General features: G+C 43.1%; 1 protein-coding gene across 7 annotated transcripts in view; it reads right to left on the bottom strand.

Annotated features, from left to right (window-relative positions):
• The window catches only part of TRIP12 (thyroid hormone receptor interactor 12), a 124,694-nt gene that overhangs the window by 103,419 nt on the left and 1,697 nt on the right, over positions 1-19,578 (bottom strand). For 4 of the 7 annotated variants that reach the window (XM_059730972.1, XM_059730968.1, XM_059730974.1 and 1 more), the window contains exon 2: positions 7,295-7,376. The exons of 1 other annotated variant lie outside the window; for it this stretch is intronic. The gene's annotated coding sequence lies outside the window, so the exon portion shown is untranslated. Of the gene's footprint in view, positions 1-7,294; positions 7,377-17,485; positions 19,115-19,578 lie in introns of those variants that run through there. 2 more of the 7 variants (XM_006260643.4, XM_059730970.1) reach the window with 2 other exon arrangements.

Consider the following 19,578-nt stretch of genomic DNA (forward strand, 5'->3'; position numbering starts at 1 on the left):
AGAGAGGGGGCATGATCTGGCCTCAACCTGGCTGAGCAGAGGAAAGGGGATGTGGCCCAGCCCCAGGGAAAAGGGTGGGGAGGAGGGGGGGTTAGCTGACCCCAAACCACCTGCCCTGAGGACAGGGACATGGTCCTGCCTCACTGTAAGAAGGGGACACAGCATGGCCCCAACCTACCTGTACAGAGGGAAGGGGGAGTAACATGACCAGGCCCCAATCTGGCCATGTGGGGGGCTGTGGCCAGGTTGTTATCTGCCCAGCAGGATTTAGGATTTTGGCAGTGGGGGAAGGATGACAGCTGCTCCTCCACCAAATTTCCTGACCCATATGGAATCCTGCAGGCCAAATTCTAAAGCTCTACAGGCCACATTTGGCCCATGGGCCAGAGGCTGAGCAACCTGGCCTAGGAAATGGACTCAGAAGAAAAAAAAGTAACCCAAACTATTAAATATGCCCTTGTCACCTCCCAGTTAGATTATGTGATAATGTACCTAAAGTTGGGGTAGAAACATTCAAATAGCACAGAAACACTGAAGCAAGCATCTTCTCAAAAGGAACCCAATTTCAAAACTCCATAATACTCTATAGCTAGAACTCAATTTGTTCTTTCCATTCAGTGGCCTGAGCACAGGACAATTGAAAAGATATAGATATATATTATTAAAAGCACCAAAATAAAAAAGCTACATGGCTGACTGCTCTGCTCTTCAGACACACCACTACAAAGTACGAAGCTCCTCTTGGCCTCCTCAAAGTTGGGAGGATTGAGACCACTGCCATCAAGAAGCGACAGGTGGTGGTTGGAGACTCCTTTCTGCAGGGGATGGAGACGTCCATCTGCTGGCCTGACCCGTTGTCTTGGGAGGTCTGCTGCTTGCTTGGAGCCTGGATCCAAGATGTCATGGAAGGATTACCAGGACTCATTTGGCCCTCTGACTACTATAGCACACTGCTCAACCATACTGGCAGCTATGATACTGCTAGGCCAGACCCCAAACAGATCAAAAATGACCATAGGGCTCTGGATGCAAGGGTGAAGGAGACAGGGCTCAGGTGGTATGCTCCTCAAATCCTTCTGGGCAAGTAGAAGGACCCAGCTAGGAGTGGGCAAATCCTACAGATCAATGCACAGATGGTGTAGCCAGCAGGGATTTGGATTCTTCAACCATGGGATGTTGTTCCAAGAAGCATTGCTAGGAAGAGACAGGATCCACTGGATGGAGAAGGAAGAGCATTTTCACAGACAGGCTCACTAACCTAGTGAGGAGGGCTTTAAGCTAGGTTTGCTGGGGGATGGAGACCAAAGCCCTGCGGTTAGTGAGGAAGCACAAGCAGAAAGGTGCAACAGGGGAGGCCTTCTCATTCTTCCTGAGAAAGTAGGACAATTGGCTAGCTACCTCAAGTGTCTGTACACAGATACACAGAGTCTGGGAAACAAGCAGAAAGAACTGGAAGTCCTTGCACAGTCAGAGCTATGACCAAAAAAGGAGGCTTATAAGAAGTGGGAACTCAGACAAGTGACTAGGGAGGAGGATAAGAGTAATGCTCAAGCATTCAGGGATGAAATTAGGAAAGCCAAGCACAACCAGAGTTGCAGCTAGCAAGGGATGTGAAGAGCAACTAAAAAGACTTCTACAATTACATCAGCAACTAGAGCAGGGGTCGGCAACTTTGCCATTTTGCTTGGCACACCACGGCCAGCCCCAGCTCTGGGTAGCTGCTGCCAGAGACGGAGCCTGGGCTGCACCCAGAAAGGCTTGCAGCACCCCACCTTCCTGCTGGGAGCAGCCCAGGCTCCCAGCTGGCAGCAGCTACCCTGGAGCCTCCCAGCTGCAGCCAGCCCTGGCTCTAAACAGCGGTGCCGGGCTCCAGGGCCCAGGCATCAGCCCTGTACCAGTGCATATATACACACCTGCCTCAGAGCTGGCAGTTGGGGAGGGGCCTGAGGCAGCGCAACCCTGGTCTCTCCCCCTTTCCTGACTGTGCTGCCCTGCTGTCTCCTCAGAGGTGTGTGCAGTTGCCACCAGCACAGAGCTGATGCCAGAGCTGTGGAGCCTGGCACAGCTGTTTGCAGCCTGCCTGCTGCAGCTGCCCAGAGCCCAGGCTGGCTACAAACAGCTGCGCTGGGCTCCAGAGCCCAGACACCAGCTCTGTGCTAAGAGCAGTGGAGAGACCAGGGTTGCGCTGCCTCAGGCCCCTCCCCTACCACCTGCTCCAACACATGGGTACAGAGCTGATGCTGGGGCTCCAGAGCCTGACACAGCTGACTGCAGCCTCCCCAGCTCTGGGTAGCTGCTGCCAGCCAGGAGCCCAGGCTGCTCCCAGCAGGCAGCTGGGACGCTGCAAGCCCTGCTGGGGGCAGCCCAGGCTCCAGCAGCTACCTAGAGCTGGGGTAGCTACTGAAAGCCACAGATCCCGGGCTGGGGGGCATGGGGCACAAGCAGGGCATCATGCCACATACCCCTTGCCCTCATTTTGTTTTTCTGGTATGCTAGCACTCCAGCACCTTCCAAGGTAGTATTGTGTGTTTTGGCACTCTGGCCAAAAAAAATTTGTTTACTCCTGAACTACAGGAAGATCAGTGAAAGTATGGGTCCTCTACTAAATGAGGGAGGCAAGCCAGTGACAGATGCAGAAGAGGCCGAATTCCTCAATGCCTTTTTTACCTCTGTTTTCAGAGGCAAGGTCAGCTTCCAGACTAGTGCACCTGGCAGCACAGTCTAGGGAGGAGGTGAGCAGCCAACAGTAGCAAAAGAACAGGTTTGGGACTATTTAGGAAAGTTGGACATGTACATATCCATGGGGCTGGATGCAATCCATCCGAGGGTGCTGATGGAGTTGGCCAATGTGACTGCAGAGCCACTAGCCATTATCTTTGAAAATTCATAGCAATTGGGAGAAGTCCTGGATGATTGGAAAAGGCAAAATATAGTGCTTATTTTAAAGGGAAGAAGGAAGATCCAGGGAACTAGAGATGGGTCAGCCTCACCCGAGTCCCTGGGGAAAACAAATAAATAAATAAATCAGAACAGGTCCTCAAGGAACCTATTTCTATACACTTGGAGGAGGTGGTGGTGATTAAGAACAGTCGGCATGGATTCACCAAGGGGAAGTCATTCCTGACCAGCCTGATTGCCTTCTATGATGCAGGGAGAGCAGTGGACACGATATATACCTTGACTTTAGCAAGGCTTTTGATACAGTCTCCCACAACAAGCTAAAGAAATATGAATTGGATAAATAGACTGTACATAGAAAACTGGCTGGATTGTCAGGCTCAAGGGTAGTAATCAATGGCTCGATGCGGTATCAAACAGGAGTACCCCAGAGGTCAGTCCTGGGGCCGGTTTTGTTCAATGTCTTCATGAGTGACTTGAAAGATGGCAGAGTGCACACTCGGCAAGTTAGCAGATGACACCAAGGTGGGGGAGTAGTGGTTATGCTGAAGCAATTCCTCCCCTGTATTCAGCACTGGCAAGGCAACATCTGGAGTGCTATGTTCAGTTTTGGGTCCCCCCCCCCCCAACAGAAAAGACGTACAAAAATTGGAAAGTCCAGCAGAGGGCAATAAAAATGGTTAGGAGGCTGTGGCACATGTTTTACAGAGAGATGCTGAGGGAACTGGGTTTATTTAGTAAGGGAAAAGAGAAGACTGGGGAGGGAGGGGATTTAATAGCAGCCACCAGTTACCTGAAAGGTGGTTCCAAAGAGGATAAAGCTAAACTGTACTCAGTGGTGGCAGATGACAGAACAAGGAGCAATGGTCTCAAGCTGCAGCAAGGGAAGATTAAGTTAGCTATCAGGAAAAACCTCAAGCAGGGTAATAAAAGTGGAACAGGTTACCCAGAGAATTTGTGGAATCTCCCATCCTTGGACATTAATACCTGGCTAGACAGAGGACTGGGTGGGATGATAGAGTTGGGGATGGTCCTGATTTGAGCAAGGGGCTGGACTAGATGACCTCCTGAGGTCCCTTCCAAACTCCCCCCCCCCCCCTTTTTTTTTTTTTTTTTGTTATTCTATTATATGTAGGAAACCAATTTCTTGGGAGCTGGTCCTATACTATTGAAAAAGTTCCCATAAGATCCAAAAATGATTAAACCATGTGCCATTCCAAGTGCTAGGTTCACCATTTATCTTGCTCTCATATAAACAAATACTGTATATAAAAGTAACAACCACCCTCCCCCCGACTCCTTATGTAAAGCTGAAAACAGCATGTCGCATACAACTCTTGTTATGGAGTGGTTAGCCATAGTGCATTACAAGGCACTTCTGCTGTGACTCTAAGAGGGCATAAAAACATAAGGAACCAAGACATACAACATTCTAGAAAAGTGTAAAGTACAAAATTTACCCAAATCCAAGACTATTTCGAATTTAGGACGACCTCCAATAATGAAATTCTAGTCATGGAAAAATGCACAAATTCTTATAATTTTCTAGGTAGAGAATCTAATTATTGGAGGGTCATCTTAAATTCATCCTCCCTCCTCTGAAAAACAAACAGCAGGAAGGGGAAGCAAGCAGCCTTGTCCCTTCCGTCCCTTGCCCCTGGCTGCCCATTCTCCCAAACCACTTGGGGCTGGAGCTGGTGCCACTATCACCAGACTTGGCCAGGACCAGAGCCAGTAGGTGCTCCATGCCCCCGCTTACAGCAAGGCCAGGCTTCAATCTCAGTAAGTGGCAGTTTCGGGGGGGGGGGGGGGGGGGGGGGGGGGGGAAGGGGGATGACCCCAAGTTGGTTAGGGGACAAGGCACCAGCTACAGCTCCAACTCCAAGCCCACATCAGAGCTGGAGTTGCTATCTGCCCCCACATCTTCCCCAAACCACCACCCTGTGCTCAAATCCAAGATGAGGGGCTTCCTTCCCTCCCCCCACTCCCCCATGTTGAATAAAGGAAGAACCTCCTCTTGGATTTGAATATATATATTAGTACACAGTCCTAAAGCTATTTTTCATATTCTCTCCTCCTACTGTTTATTTAAGGCCATCAACTAGACTAAATTCATACAGGAAAACTAAAACAGAGGAGAGAGGGACAGTGTGTATTTAATAAGCAACAACATTTTAGGTTGGGAGGGGTGGAAGATGACAATTTAAAGAAAAAGTTTCTTCTGACACCATTTTATTATAACAAAGGCAAGATGGTGTTGATCACATGTGGCTATAAAAAACAGCTGAATGTGTAAGTACAAAATCTGAAGTCATATCTACAGTCATGGGACCACCCTACAGATATCTTTATGGAGTTTTGATTTAGAAGTGTAACAGTGATATAGTTGCCAAGAAGAAATACCCAGAAGGCTAAAAGTGACAGACCTAAGAGTGTAAATTCAACCCAATTCTGCCACCTCCTGTAGCAATTAAAATATTCTATCTTTTGACCAGCAGTCATATAGAGCTTGAAGGCCAGATTAATCTCACAAGCTTATATGCATGACTCTCAGAACAGAGTCAGACTGCTCTGATTTTCTACATACTTGTCAAGAAGTTTCTATCTTCCAAATGGTAACCTTAACATCATGTCAACATTAAACTACACAACTGACAACCATATCAGCAGACTGAATAGGCAAGAGATTAAGTGAAGTCCATGTGGACCAAAACTGTTGCAAAGGAAAATGCAGGAAGAGGACAGGAGACCTACAGGGAATGGGGAAAGAAGCAAGGAAGAGATGGAGGGGCCCTTCAGAAAGCATATTTTTCACCCTAAAGGGAGTGACAATAAGATGCTAACTACTAAAATTGAGTCACTGCATGAACAAGCCGTTCTTTCCTTGAACATTACATGCCTCCCACTAGTACCCCTGGGCAGTGGCATCATGGAGACACCCCACTCTCACATATGATGTGGGCACAAAGGGCATACTCTTGCTGGGTTACAGTATAACCCTGATACTTCACAAATCCTCCTTTCAAAGAGACTGGAGGGCAGGACTGGGGGGTCAGAACAACCTTAAGAAGTAACCTAGGGTACAGAGAGTCATAGGGAAGTTGCATGCAACTGTTGAGAGTTCTAGATCAGGGGTTCTCAAACTTTCTTCCTAAGGATGGGCCTGGCTCCCCAGCCCCTGCCCACACAGCCCCAGGTACAGCAGGCAGGGCTCAGTGGCAGGGAGCCCCAAGGCCTAACTCACCTAAGCAACGGTAGTGCAGCGCCTTCCTGCTCACCTCCAGTGCCACCCACAAGATAGAAACTGTGGGGCTGGGACCCACCTCTTCCTCAGAACTGCCTCAGACCCAGGGGGCCAAGGCAGCTCCTTCCCACCATGCCAGGTTCAGCAGACACCCTGAAACCTGCTCACAGGCCCTGCAGGGAGCCACAGACCCCCAGTGGAGAGCCGCTGTTTCAGATGATCAAAGAAGCAACATGCTCTGAAGTCAAAGGCACAAGAAAACAGCTGAGCATCTCTTAATTTGGCAACCCACTGCAAATTGAGCAAGCTGTGAATCACACAAGTACAAATGATCTTAGTACAACCTTACAACCCTGTTTTAGACCAGTTTCCTCCCAACCTGCACATGCTATTTTTGTTATATAACAAACATGGTTTACACATACGTTAGTACTGTAGCCATGATGACCCAACAGCTTTGATTTCAAAGGTACTGGCATCTCTCACAAGTAAACCCTTACACATCCTTATGCGTTTTAGTATGCGAGTGTCAATAAGACTACATTTAAAAGATTTTCCTTGCAGAAAAGAAATGTCTTCTTATTCCCAGGTTTTCCTCACTACCTTCACCCAACATGACTTAACTATACACCGATACAGAAAACTGGTTGGATACATTTCCCATAAAACCCTTCAAACCATTAAAAAAAAAGGAAAAGAAAAATTGAACTTCAAGTTGTCTGTATACTCTTTAACGAAAAGCAAGCATACAGAAAGAGAACTTAAAATGTTTGCTGCCAATTTTTAGGTTCAATACATTTGCAGTTGGCAGGTGCAATGAAAAAAAAAATATCAAATTATACCATAAGTATTTAGCAGCTGAAAATATTCATGTTATTTGCATTAATATAAGGGCTTACTGAGGTTTCTATAAGCTTAGCAGCACATTTTCACTACTCTTTAGCATGTGAAATGCTAGGTTCTTTTTATATGAAACAAAAATACTGTATACAGACAATTTATTTCGGGTATGACAAGTGCTAAAATTACTTTAAAAAAAAAAAGGAGAACGATGTTACCATTTTAGAACTAGTACATTATCAGCTTATTAAATATTGATTGTGGAACCGCATCATAAGAGGCAAAATTGAAATGCTAAATATGGAGCCTTACCTTTGACAATTCCCCGATTCAAGTGCTCAGCCACAAAACTAAAGTTCTAACTCTGAAATCTGCATAGTAGTAATCTCTTTACCTGCAGTTAAAAAATAAAAATAGGGGAGGGGAGAAGGGAAAAGAGTGACAGAATTATACACTCCAGTGCATTAAAACACTGCCAGTTTGCCAAGTAGCATGAAACTACTCAGCTAGATTCAGTTTGATAAAGCCAACAAGTACTTCTGTGCCCCATGGAAGTTATAAGGTCAGACTAATGCTTTTCTGTGAAGGGCAGAGTACACAGCCGTCCTTCAGCAAAGCCTCCATTTCATCTTAAAATTCTATACCTAATTACTCACCATTTGAGTGCTTTGTACTTAATGCGTTTTAATACAATCCCAAACAAGTCACTACTATTCAATCTTTTGAGGAGCATCCTTGTAAACACAGCTGTCCCAATACACTATGGCCTAATGAAATGCACTAAGCTCCAGTTGATTTCCCCATAGGATAATTTGCCAATGGTTTGATTCACCATTGTTACAATTCCCTACCAGTGTCCTCTCACCCAAACATTTCCTCCTGATAACTGGTCAGTACTGCAGAGTTTGCCACTGTTTACATCCCCCTTGGAGTAATGAATTACCCAGACTTGACTATGCCATGAGGGGCAGTTAAAATTTGTTTAGCACCTATTATCTAGCAATTTTAAGCAGGGGAATAACACACGACCCAGACACTTCTAATGTGTGTGTATAAGAGTCAGAGAAACATCAAAATGAGCTCCTATACCCTTACAAAGAGTTATCAGAAAGCACTCTGTACCTTCATACAATGGTGACAGTTTGAGGCCAAAAAAACAATAATCTAACCACTGACCTGCTTGGAATTCAGTACATTAACCTCAAGGGTAGGCATATGAGCCAACCTGTACAGATTTTAACAAAAGTTCCCCAGGGAATATCTGAAACTTAATGCTTAGACCACCATCTGCTCCAGCAGAGCCTCACAGCATCATTGCTGCTGTAGGTTTCTCTCTGAATGCATTTAAGACACTTCCAGGTCTCAATTCTCCATCTAGAGAAAAAACTTCAATCCTATCTAGGTTGTTTAGAAAGCAAAAGAGCTAGAATAAGCGATGCTTCCAATCTGCATATTATAAATGGCTGTTATCTGACAGATTTAAAAAAAACAAAACAAAAACAAAAACAACAGGTCAACCCTAATTAAACCTAAGAGCTCCCTAACTAGTTAAATATTAATACACTCTTCTTTCCAAAGTAAGGGACTCACCTGAAGTAACACAGCATGCAGACATAGGAGTTATGACACCTGGTATCATAAAACCTCAAACTTTTGGATTCTGTGCTATAACCTAAACCACTATGTAAATGCTAGCCAGATAAGTCACTTTGCCTCTGTATTATGAGCACAGGGGACCCAATTCCAGTGTCCCATTACAGAGCTTCTTAAAAGGTGACAAAAAGGTAAATAATCATATGCTGCCTTTCAAATTCCTGTAAATGTTTCTCTCTTTTTTTTTTTTTTTTTTTTTAGTCATTTGGGTACAGCAAATGTTAAAACATCTGTAAGAGAGGGCAACAGTAGCTTACACATTCTCTGATGTGCAGTATCACTAAATGAAATGTAAAGAGTGGAAAATTAAAGTCAGAGGGGAAGGGGAAATACAAAAAACAGGTCTTCAGGAATCACATCAAGAAGACCCTTTGCCTGCCCTGATATTTCCCTAAAACAGCTGCTCTGAGGACACTTGCGTATACCTGATGCCATAGCCATGCACAATGCAGCCTGGCTGACATTACAGATGCCACAGGTTCTATGACGTTGTGCATCGGTGACATTTTTAGCAGACTATAACCAACTCCAGTTTCAGACTACAAGGCACTCCTCAAATCAAGGGCTATTTAATACACATTAAGTTTCCACTTCAACTATTTCTGCTTTAGAGCTGTTAAGCTACAGAACTAAAGACTACTGGAGTGAATTGATCTCCTACCATTTCTGAATAACTGAACCCACCAACAAGTTGGATTTAACTCCTGCCCTGAAGCATGGCTGTTTCAGTATGAAATGCACTTCTGAAAGTGCAAGTGTATGAAGGCAGGCCAGTAGACCAGAGGTGCTTATAATTCTTATAGTTAAAAGACACTTAAATACTTAAATCAAGTACAGATGCTTAAAATTTACAGTTTCTTGCTTGTTCTGATCAAGTCTGATGAAGAATGTCTTGCATTCAGAAGTGTTTAACTCTATCCCACCTACATACTTGGGCCATTAAAAGACATCACCCTAAGAAATCTTTACCTCTCCAATATTGTAAGACACAGAATTCTCTGGAAGTGCAGCTTTTGAAAATGATGCTTAGGACCTTATGCATCCCAAAAGGCTGCAGCATTAAGAGGTAAATAACACACAGAAGCAATGACAAGTGTGTTTAAAATCCAAGGTATTTAAAGAAGTGACAACTGCAGAGAAGCATTAAAAGTATTATCTTCTTGCATTATAGGCAACCTAAAACAGTATTTGAAATACACAAGCTAGCATTATGTTGAAACAGGTAGTGACGTAATACTGATGTTGAGATTTCCATTTATTTCAAAGTTAAATATCCAAGGGTTGTATGCTTTCAATGTCAGAACAGCTCACTTGAAACACAAAGGTTTAAGTTTCTTCATCAACATCCCTTATGCAACTATCAGCTTCAGTACCAGTCCCACTCCAATGACTTCCAAAATGCAGCTGCAATTGACATGTAGATCTGGAGTAGTTAAAAGTAATACTGTGGCCATCGTGTGCCTGGGTCATTTACAAGTGCAGTTGCTAGAGTGGCAATTAAAACTGGACTGGCCTATAGGCCAAGGGTGCCAACAATATGGCCCATGAGGGTGGGTCTCAGGCTGGACCTACATGCCCCAGCCCTGTGCACTGCATGCAGCCTGTACAGCTGGTCTGGCATGTGCTGCATGATGCACATGGGGCCAATCCAGGGCTCATACTGTATGCAGTGTCCATGCCAAACCAGCCCTGTATGCTGGATCAGGGGCCAGCCTGAGTCAGGCCCATAGACCGGCCTCTGCATGAGTGCAGCATGAAGCATATGCCCCAGACCAGCACATGCATGCCACGGAACACAAGGGCTGGCGTGCAGGCACAATGCCAGTCAACAGGCCAGATCTGGCCAGTGGACAGACCCTACATCCCTCATTCAGCTTGTGGGCTGGATGGTTTGATAACCCCAGCCTAGGCCAACTTCTGGATGCTGAAACAACTTATTCAGGACAGTAGTTTATGCACAGGAAATGTCAAACCTAAGGGTGCTCTGTTCAAGCCATTAATTTCCTCACAGTTTACAAACACTTAAGAAAGTGAATAGACACATATGATCAGATTCAGTACTTTTCAGGAGTGGATAAAGAAAGGCAGAACAGGCAATGCTATAAATAAAGAAACCAGCAGGGCAGTTTACGTTCAACCTTCTGTGCCTGTCCCTACTGTATTCCTACTCAGATCCTTGCAAATGCATATAAAAAAAAGTTATACATTCTGCCATTGATGAAGAACAGTGCCATGGCACCAGAGTAACACAGCCCTAAATGCCACCAAGTTCTGCAGGTGTTAGGACAAAATCCTCCTTGCATGTCTGTCACTTTTCTAGCTGGCTGGGTGGGGAGCAGGGGGTGGGGAGAAGGAGTAAGAGATAACAGCATTCTATAGTAAATTTAAAAACCTAGATGCCGATATCTACAATTAAATACACATTTTGTTTCTGGAGAGGCTTTATTCCATGCTTAAGTAGTTTATGCAGTTTAATCTTTCTATTGCCGTGTCATTCACTGCACATACACGTTTGTACATGTGTTCATGTTTGATATCTTCCAACTGGGGGGGGGGCAGGAGGAAACCCCAACACATGCCAAAAATCTACGTTTAGGAAAACAAAGCAGTTATCGTGTCTTTGGCAAGGATTTCCAATAAAAGAACTAGCAAAATGTGCAAAATCAACCCAATATCAGTAAGAAAGCCACTCCAGAAGACTTCGAGTCATAACAAATAGGATTAGAAACAATAAAGTATTTGAAAAGGCATGGAACAGAAGGAAGGAAACAAGGGTTCCAAATTATGGAACCCCCCCCAGTCGTGATACGTAGGCTTTCTGTTTAGACAGCCAAGCCATTATGAAAGCAATACACCTCACCCAGGGTGCTGCAAGGAAGTCAGAGGTGCTACAGGTAGAAACTGCCTCCTGTGCCTCAGATTTCAGGAGGCGTCAGAACCAAAACAGCAGCATACTTGTCTGTATAAAACTTAAGTATTTTTTTTGCTGCAACTGTTTCTCAGTTCAGCCCTGATGTGTCTTTTGGAAACCAAGGTGTATAGGGGGCAGTTTCATTCCATAGCAGCACAGGAAACTATGAAACAGCCTTAGCCTGCCCCCTTCCCAGGCCTTCTGTCCCAGCACCGTGTCCTTGCCAGCTGGGCATCCCCAGACTCTAGGATTATAATATTCCTATTATCATAATAGAATGTATATCAGTTTTTAAATGGGGTGCTGCTAAATTCTGAAAAGTTTTGAAAGGGTACTTAATCTAAAAACCACTAGATAGTACCTAGAAATGCTTCACAAAGACTAAAGTAGCTATTAGGGAGAAGTTCAGTCCTGTCCAGATAAGGCCTAAAGCTTCAATGCTACTGGTAAAACCATTCAACAAAAATCTTTATTTTTTGCTTTGAGCAATGCAAGATACAAGAGGCAAGGGGGGGGGGAGAGGAGAGGCTTCCCCTAGTTTGAAGGCCAACTAAGAATTCAGCTACCTGATCAGAATTAGAACAGAGGAAATGCATTTAGTTTTACATTAGGTAAATTCCTATCAACAACTGAAACAGCTAGAAGGAGATTAATATTTTTTTTTCTCAGATATAGTGTAGCCTGTGTGTGGAATGTATGTTTTCAGATATTCACACAAATTAAGTCTTTAGAAATTTCCCCTTCCTCAAAACAAACAGGGGAGAAAAAAAATAAAAAGTCTCCTGGTTCAACCAAGCTAGGACGTGTCCATATTAGACAGTCATATCATGGACAGTCACTGTCCCCTAACCCAGTCGCAAGCAGGACTCCAGTATACAGGGTCTATCATCTGTAGACAAACTAAACCCTTTCCTCTGATCTGGACTTCATATTGACTAGTGCACAAGCCTTGATCAAGAGTATTTGAAACATTCAACTAAACACAACCACTGAAGAGCTGAGTGAATGGGCACTAAAATCATATAATCATTCCCCAAAATTCCTATTTTGTTGTAGCAAATAATTAACTTAATTTACCTTTGGAAATCCTAGAAGCAAATCTGTGTTTATCTGAAAGTTAACTGCTTACAAAACCAGGTATTCTTCCTTAACCTAGATAGCTAATCAATTGGAGAGATTCAGGTTGTCGACCCCTCCCCCACAAAAAAACCCCCAAGCTTTAAGCATTGACTTTTCAGATGAGAAATGCAACTCCTCAATACTTACTTTATTCTAGAGACTTTGTAAAATGATATTTACTAGTTTGGGGTATAGGACCAGAGTCTGACAGCATGCTGTAGTATGTTAAAACCTATTAATCAAGCTCTTCAACGTGAAAGCCATAATACAAGACAGAAAGGCATACTAACACAAGCTGGAGGCAGGAAGGTGATATTTACCGAAAAGCTGATAGAGTATATACAAGATGGTCACCCTCTTCCTCACCTACACCTCAAACCCCCACCGAGAAGGCTTGTGATATGATACAAACTCTCGTTCCTCATTACCATTATTTTAAATCTAGAAAGTCAAAACAGTAAAATATTGAAGCATTTCCCCCCATTCTAGTAGACAATTAGTTTCCATCACTTCCAAGAACACAGAAAATACTAGGGGTGTACCGATAGAGATTTTTTGGGCCTATACCAATGGTTGATTATTAACAAGCCATAAATCGGCCAATACCAATTGCCAATATGCAGCCTGGCAGCTTGGAGAGCAGCATCCGGTTGGTAGGTCTGTTGCGTGGGGGCATCCTGCAATGAAGGAGTGAGGCTGGAGCAGACACTACCCAGCTGGGACAAGGCATGGAGCTGCAAGCAGCTCATTGGGGGGGGGGGCAGATCCTCCCACTACACCCCCCCAGGGTAGCCATGGGGTGGGGGGGTACCCCCTGGCCCTGTGTGCAGGGCAAGGGCAGGCTGGGGCCCAGCACTGGGCTCTTCCTAGCTGTAGGAAAGACTGGACTAGGGCTCTGCTTGGGAAAGGGCAGCAGCCGCACTGGGGTAGGCTGTCCCCCCCCCCCCCCAGCACTGCCCAGCCCGAACACAGCGCCAGCCCAGCTCCCCTGCCAAGAGCCTGGCATCACTCTGAGCCCGCAGCAGCAGCCCACCCTTGCCCCACACACAGAACCGAGGGCACATGCCCTCCATGGCTCCCCCAGAGGTGCACGTAGCAGCTATCGTCCCTCCCACCCCCCAGACAAGCCACTCACAGCTCTGTCCTGCATCTGCCCTGCCTGGGCAGCACCTGCCCCAGCCCCACACCCTCACCGCAGGGGCCTCGATCCCCACCCCTGCAACAGACTTAGCCGGACGCTGCTCTCCACTGTCCAAGCTGCTGGGCTGGCCGCATGCATGCTGTGGCTACACACATGCACACGGCATTTATCAATGTCATTATCAGCCACATCAGCCAAAAAAAGCCAATTACTGATAATGTTAATTTTCCTTGTATTGGTGCCAATATGATATGGACCGATGTATCGGTGCACTGCTAGAAAGTATATTTATTTTTTCTACTGAGCACGTAAGATCTTATTCTACATCTACTGGAATGATTCTTAACCAGGGTGCTGCAAGATCCCACGAAGGATGTCAAGAGTTGCAACAAGTTAAGGTAAGTACAGGCTCAGGCTGATTCCTCACCCCCACTACCCAAGGCCCGTAATATATAAAAATTAGTTTTTGAAATTGGGCACCATTCACAAAGAAGGTGCCTTGAGTCCCATTAGGTTGAGAACCACTTGTCTACTGCTTTCTCTAAATCTTGTAAAGTTTCCCCATGTCCTGGCAGGCATTTACACATAACCATTTCAAAGACTATCTTACCCACACAGACCACCTCTTTAGCTCCATACATCTTCCTTAAGATCTTTCTTCAAATTAGTCCACATATCACCAGACTTAAATTTCTTACAGCTTTCTTCCATTTGTCAACACCTTTAAATGACAAGCCTAAGCCCATAACTGATGAAACCTAAAGTACTGTACTGTTTCTAAACTAGGGAGATATTACTGTTCCTGCTTAATGACTTTGTATATACAGCTCCAGAACCAAACTGATTTAAAAAACACTAACCCAGTACATTTGTAAATCTAAGTACATTTTACAGATCTAAAAATTCTAATGGTGGATGGGCTACTTCAGTAAGAGTTATTAGAAGAGAGAATCTAACTAATACAGCAAAGTTGTCACCTGATTACTCTGAAGTAATACCCTTATTTCACAATTATGTTTTTGACAATAAGAGTTATTTTTGTTTGAAAACACATGTACAATGAAGGAAAGCACATTGATTCCAGTAACTGATTCAATAAGACCAGCTGGCTTTTCCTTAAAAAGCATTGTTTTGGTTGGGTTGGGGGGAAGTGTACATAAAAATCTGAGTGATGGATAATGCATGTTTTTTGAAAATCTGTTGCTGGGACAGCTATTGGGCTAGCAAGTTGTATGTTAACTATTGCTTATAAATAGTCATAGTATTGCATACTGTGAACAGGCATGAAGTTCAAAATGTATAAGTGGTCTTTGGGGTAAAAAATTTGTTCTCTGCAGTTACTTGGCCATATTTGGTCCATCTACTTTGTCTCATGTTGAAACACCTTTGACCACAGCAAATTAAGATGTGTGCACTTTAGGGATAAATTACTACCTCAAGCTTAAAGCTGCTATGAATTAAATTATAAGAGTGGTGGTGTAATTTCAGTCACCTACAAGTCATATCAATAAAGCATGCACTTACAAGCCCAGCATCTGTCACATGAACAGATAACGTTATTTGAGTTTCCTAAACACTCCAACCCCTAAAGAAGGTAGTGCTACACTTTCATTTTCACCTTTACAGAAAATAGCCAACAGTCAAATCTCTCCACCCAATGTATTTATGGGTAATATGTTTATATTAGTCAGATAAATGTCAGTAAAATATTTCTTGTTCAAATAAATGCACAATTTTAAGAGGGGAGGGAGGGGGAGAAAGTAGCTTCCTGACTTCCAGAAAAGTTTGAAAGATTCATAGTGAACATAAAGTACGAGAACAGTAAATCTTAGGCTTCTTTCTGAAATATCCAGGTTTCTCCCACAGGCTCCTGAATTCCAGGTTCAACTCCCAAGAGAAATTACTCAACCTTCTCATCTCTTTCGGAAAATCCCGATACGTTTACAATTTACCATGTACTGAGTTTTATGGCTGACTTTCAGACAGTGGTCCTGCCTGTTCAAAATGGACATCAAGCCCTGTGCTATTTGGAAAAATACTCCCCATATCCTAGCACCCTTAGCCAAAAAAAGCTCTCCCTACACTACATTGTAAAGCTGTTGTTGTTTGCCTGTACATCAACTTCTATCCAAGAATAAAATGGTTCTGTATAACTAACCACCTGCTCAGCTATGAAAATTAGGTAAAATAAAGTTATTAAAAGTATGATACTTTTCCTTTTACCACTTAAAAAAAAAAGTACACTGTAAGACGCATTCCAATTCTAATAGTATAAAAGCTTGGGTCTCTCTGGCTGTCCGTCCGTCTCACTTTATTTGCACTCCGATTGGCTGTTTCCGTCAGCCAATCAGAGTACTCCAAGCATGGGGGAACACCGCCATGAGTCTAAAGCCATGCTGGCCTTGGCTTCCCCAACCAGCTCCCTGCAAGTGGCAGAACATCAGCAGCATGGGGCATTAGGTGACAGCACTCCATCCTAGCTCCCCTCCTCGCCATTCTTGACAGGCAATTGGGTAGTACACACATAAAGCCACATGTAATTGTAGGGCTTTCGATCAGATAAAGGCCAAGGGGGGGGGATAAAAGGATGTCTTGCAGAGCCAGTTAGGCCGTCTTAGTTGTAGCAATTTGGAGTGAAAATGGGAAAAAAAAAAATCCCTGCTCAAATGATAACAAGTGCACTTGCTATATGTTCTCCTAACACTAAAGGCAAGTGTTAGCAGTGAGTGTGGCTTGAAGAGTGGCTGACATAATTGAGCCCAACTCTCCAAACTTCATAACACTCCCATCTGAAGCAAGACACAAGGTGAATGACAGCTCAATTACAGATTTCAGCCATATTTTTAGTGATGTTTGTAAGTCAATAGATTTCAGTCTCAGTCAGCACACTGCAACAGAAGCACTGCTATAGATAGTGAGGATGAATAGTTTGATTATGCATGCTAGTTGCCAGACTGAATCAAAGAATATGATTGCAAATAAGCACAGCCAGATTCATCCATCTTGCTAGGGGTTGTGGGACAAAATTAAAGAATGAAAGTTGACCCTTTTTTGGGCAGCCAGAATATTTAACTCACTGCCATTAGCACTTTCAGGTATCTAGTTAAAAATTAACTGACTTAAAGTTCCTGACTGCATACTGGCAACAATTATTAAGAGATGTTGCTAGAATTATTCTATTTTCCAGAAGACTGATTTCATGTTCTGAAAGTGGTTTTATGATTTTCTTTAGCAAGATCTATTACGTGCATTTTTATCAGAAGCAGATGTTTAGTCTCAAAAAGAAAGAAAGGAGTTATGATAACTTTGCTACCATAAGGGAATACAATATTTCATATATATATAACTAGAAAAGCTGCAAGGAAAAAATAAATACATAAAAGGAGGATGAGCTGATGCCAATTTACTGTCCCATGGGCAGGGATGCACATAGCAATATTTTAAACAAATGGATAACTGTTCCACCTATTATTGACATAATACCATACCGTGGAGTGATAACATCAATTAAACTAGCTCATAAGGCATTTTATTTCAGAAAAAAGTGTCAAAACTAAAAAAAAGTAGGCAACACAACCATGAAATCTTGTGACAGGAGTGCAACTCCCTTAAAAAAAACACAAAAATAAAAAAGCAGATTCAGAAAGGGATCACAACAGCTTATATTCCTACTACTTACTATGTAGTATAAGTGACAGATGTGCAAGATCTTTGCACTGGGCTCTTTAAGTGTTTTAGAATATTCTCCTTTTTTTGTATCTCCATCTTATAGACAGGGGAAATGGAAGCAGAGAAATGATCCAACTTGCCCTGGGTAATCCACAGCCAGGAAAAGAACCAAGACAAGTCTCATCTACTTGGTAGTGCAGTGTACTGCTCTGCAGTAACATACAGGTGTGACAGAACAGAAAAAAATATATATTTTTAGCATGTTACAACATGAAGCCATGATAAAGCAGGATACAATACTTAGTATATAACTTGGCCTAATGTGATTTGACCTACAGAACACCAGCAGTTACAGATATATATAAAGCAAGTACAGTTATCATATCAGACTCCCTATAAAGGGAGTGTTTGGGCCTCATTTAGACTAACCAGGAAATTCCATGTCCATGTTTTATGACTTAGACTTTAGTCATGTTTCCAATCAAGCTAAACAACTAGCTTACCCTACTGGTTGTATTAAGTATTGATGCCTCCCAAAAGAATATGTTTTAAGGATCCAATTGCCAAGCAGAGGCAAACGTTGAATCCTTCCTACTTAATTTACTTTTGGGTCTAAGCAATGCTACACATCATCTACCACTTAAAGGTCTTTTTCCATCACATTCTATTCTTGATGGTTTTGCATTTCAACTTTATTTAAGCATTTTCCAAGATGGAAAGTTAAAAACTTAGTGCATTTTTTGTAGTTTAATTGCAGATAAACACTCAGTTAATGTAATGTACAAAATCAAAACGTCGACAGCTTGCCTCTGGCCCCTAGCTGGCATAGATGGGGAAGTTTTTTAATGTTTCCATTACTTCCTCTAAAAGAGAAATCATAGAATCAAAGAATATGAGAGTTGGAAGGGACCTCTGGAGGTCATCTAGTATCCAACCTCTTGCTCAAAGCAAGATCATCTAGTTGGGGATCTAGATGATCCTCAACTGGATCGTCCCAGCCACAGCTGTCTAGTCAGGTCTTATAAACCTCCAAGGATGAAGACTCCACAACCTGTCTGGGTAACTTGTTCCAGTGCTTCACTACGCACCTAGTGAGAAAGTTTTCCTAATATCCAACCTCAACTTCCCTTGCTGCAACTGGAGACCATTGCTCCTTGTTCTGTCACCACTGAGAACAGTCTAGCTCCATCCTCTTTGGAACCACCTTTCAGGTAGTTAAAGGCTGCTATTAAATGACTTGTTTTGTTCTGTTCATCTGTACCAGGAAGCCTCTCACAGGCTTTCAAAAGACTATTTTAATCAATATCCTATTTAATAAGTAGGTAATCCTATGGATGGATGTAGCAAACTCATTTGGACAGCTATGTCACAGTGAGGACAATATGTAATTCTTCTTTCCTCACGATAGCTTAGGTCTGTTTACATCTGGTAAACACCCACCAATTTGAGATTGGAGGCTATATATTCCCAAGAGGAACGTCAATGAAAGGTCATTACTGCAACTGGTCCAATGTTAAACAGGTAAAACAGTGAGACTCCCCATTTATTTTTATCTGGTTTTTAGCACAAGAATAGAAGACATTGAGATCAAGTGGTGCATACCTTGGGGGAACATTCTTCTACTTACGCAAGGACCATTAGCACACATGAACCTGAAACCTGCAAATGTGTGCATTTTATAAGTTTAGTAAGCACTGCAAGGCAAGATTCCAATTTTTTTTTAAATTGTTTAGACTAATTTTTTTTTTTAATTGCCTCAGTAAAACACAGTTTTTACTCACCTCATTATTGCTTTTGTCTCATACTGATTAGCCATAATTTTCAAGGGGGGGGGAGTAAAAATTATGAACACCAAAGGAGACATAACAATGCTAGCTTAAAGCGTGTGTGGAATAAGACGTGTTGAATAATAATAATTATGGTACACCTCTCGTTAAAAAAAAAAAAAAAAAAAAAAAAAAATCACTAAATACTAGACAAGCTACATTCAAGTCATTCTGAATTGTCAGAATTTTTTTTTTTTTTTTAAATACACAGAAAAAAAAACTTACTTAAGCCACACTGTCCCCCCACCCCCAACTGACCACTTAATTAGTGTCAATC

This window comes from Alligator mississippiensis, chromosome 7 (assembly GCF_030867095.1).
Source record: "Alligator mississippiensis isolate rAllMis1 chromosome 7, rAllMis1, whole genome shotgun sequence".
Taxonomy (NCBI): Eukaryota; Metazoa; Chordata; order Crocodylia; family Alligatoridae; genus Alligator; species Alligator mississippiensis.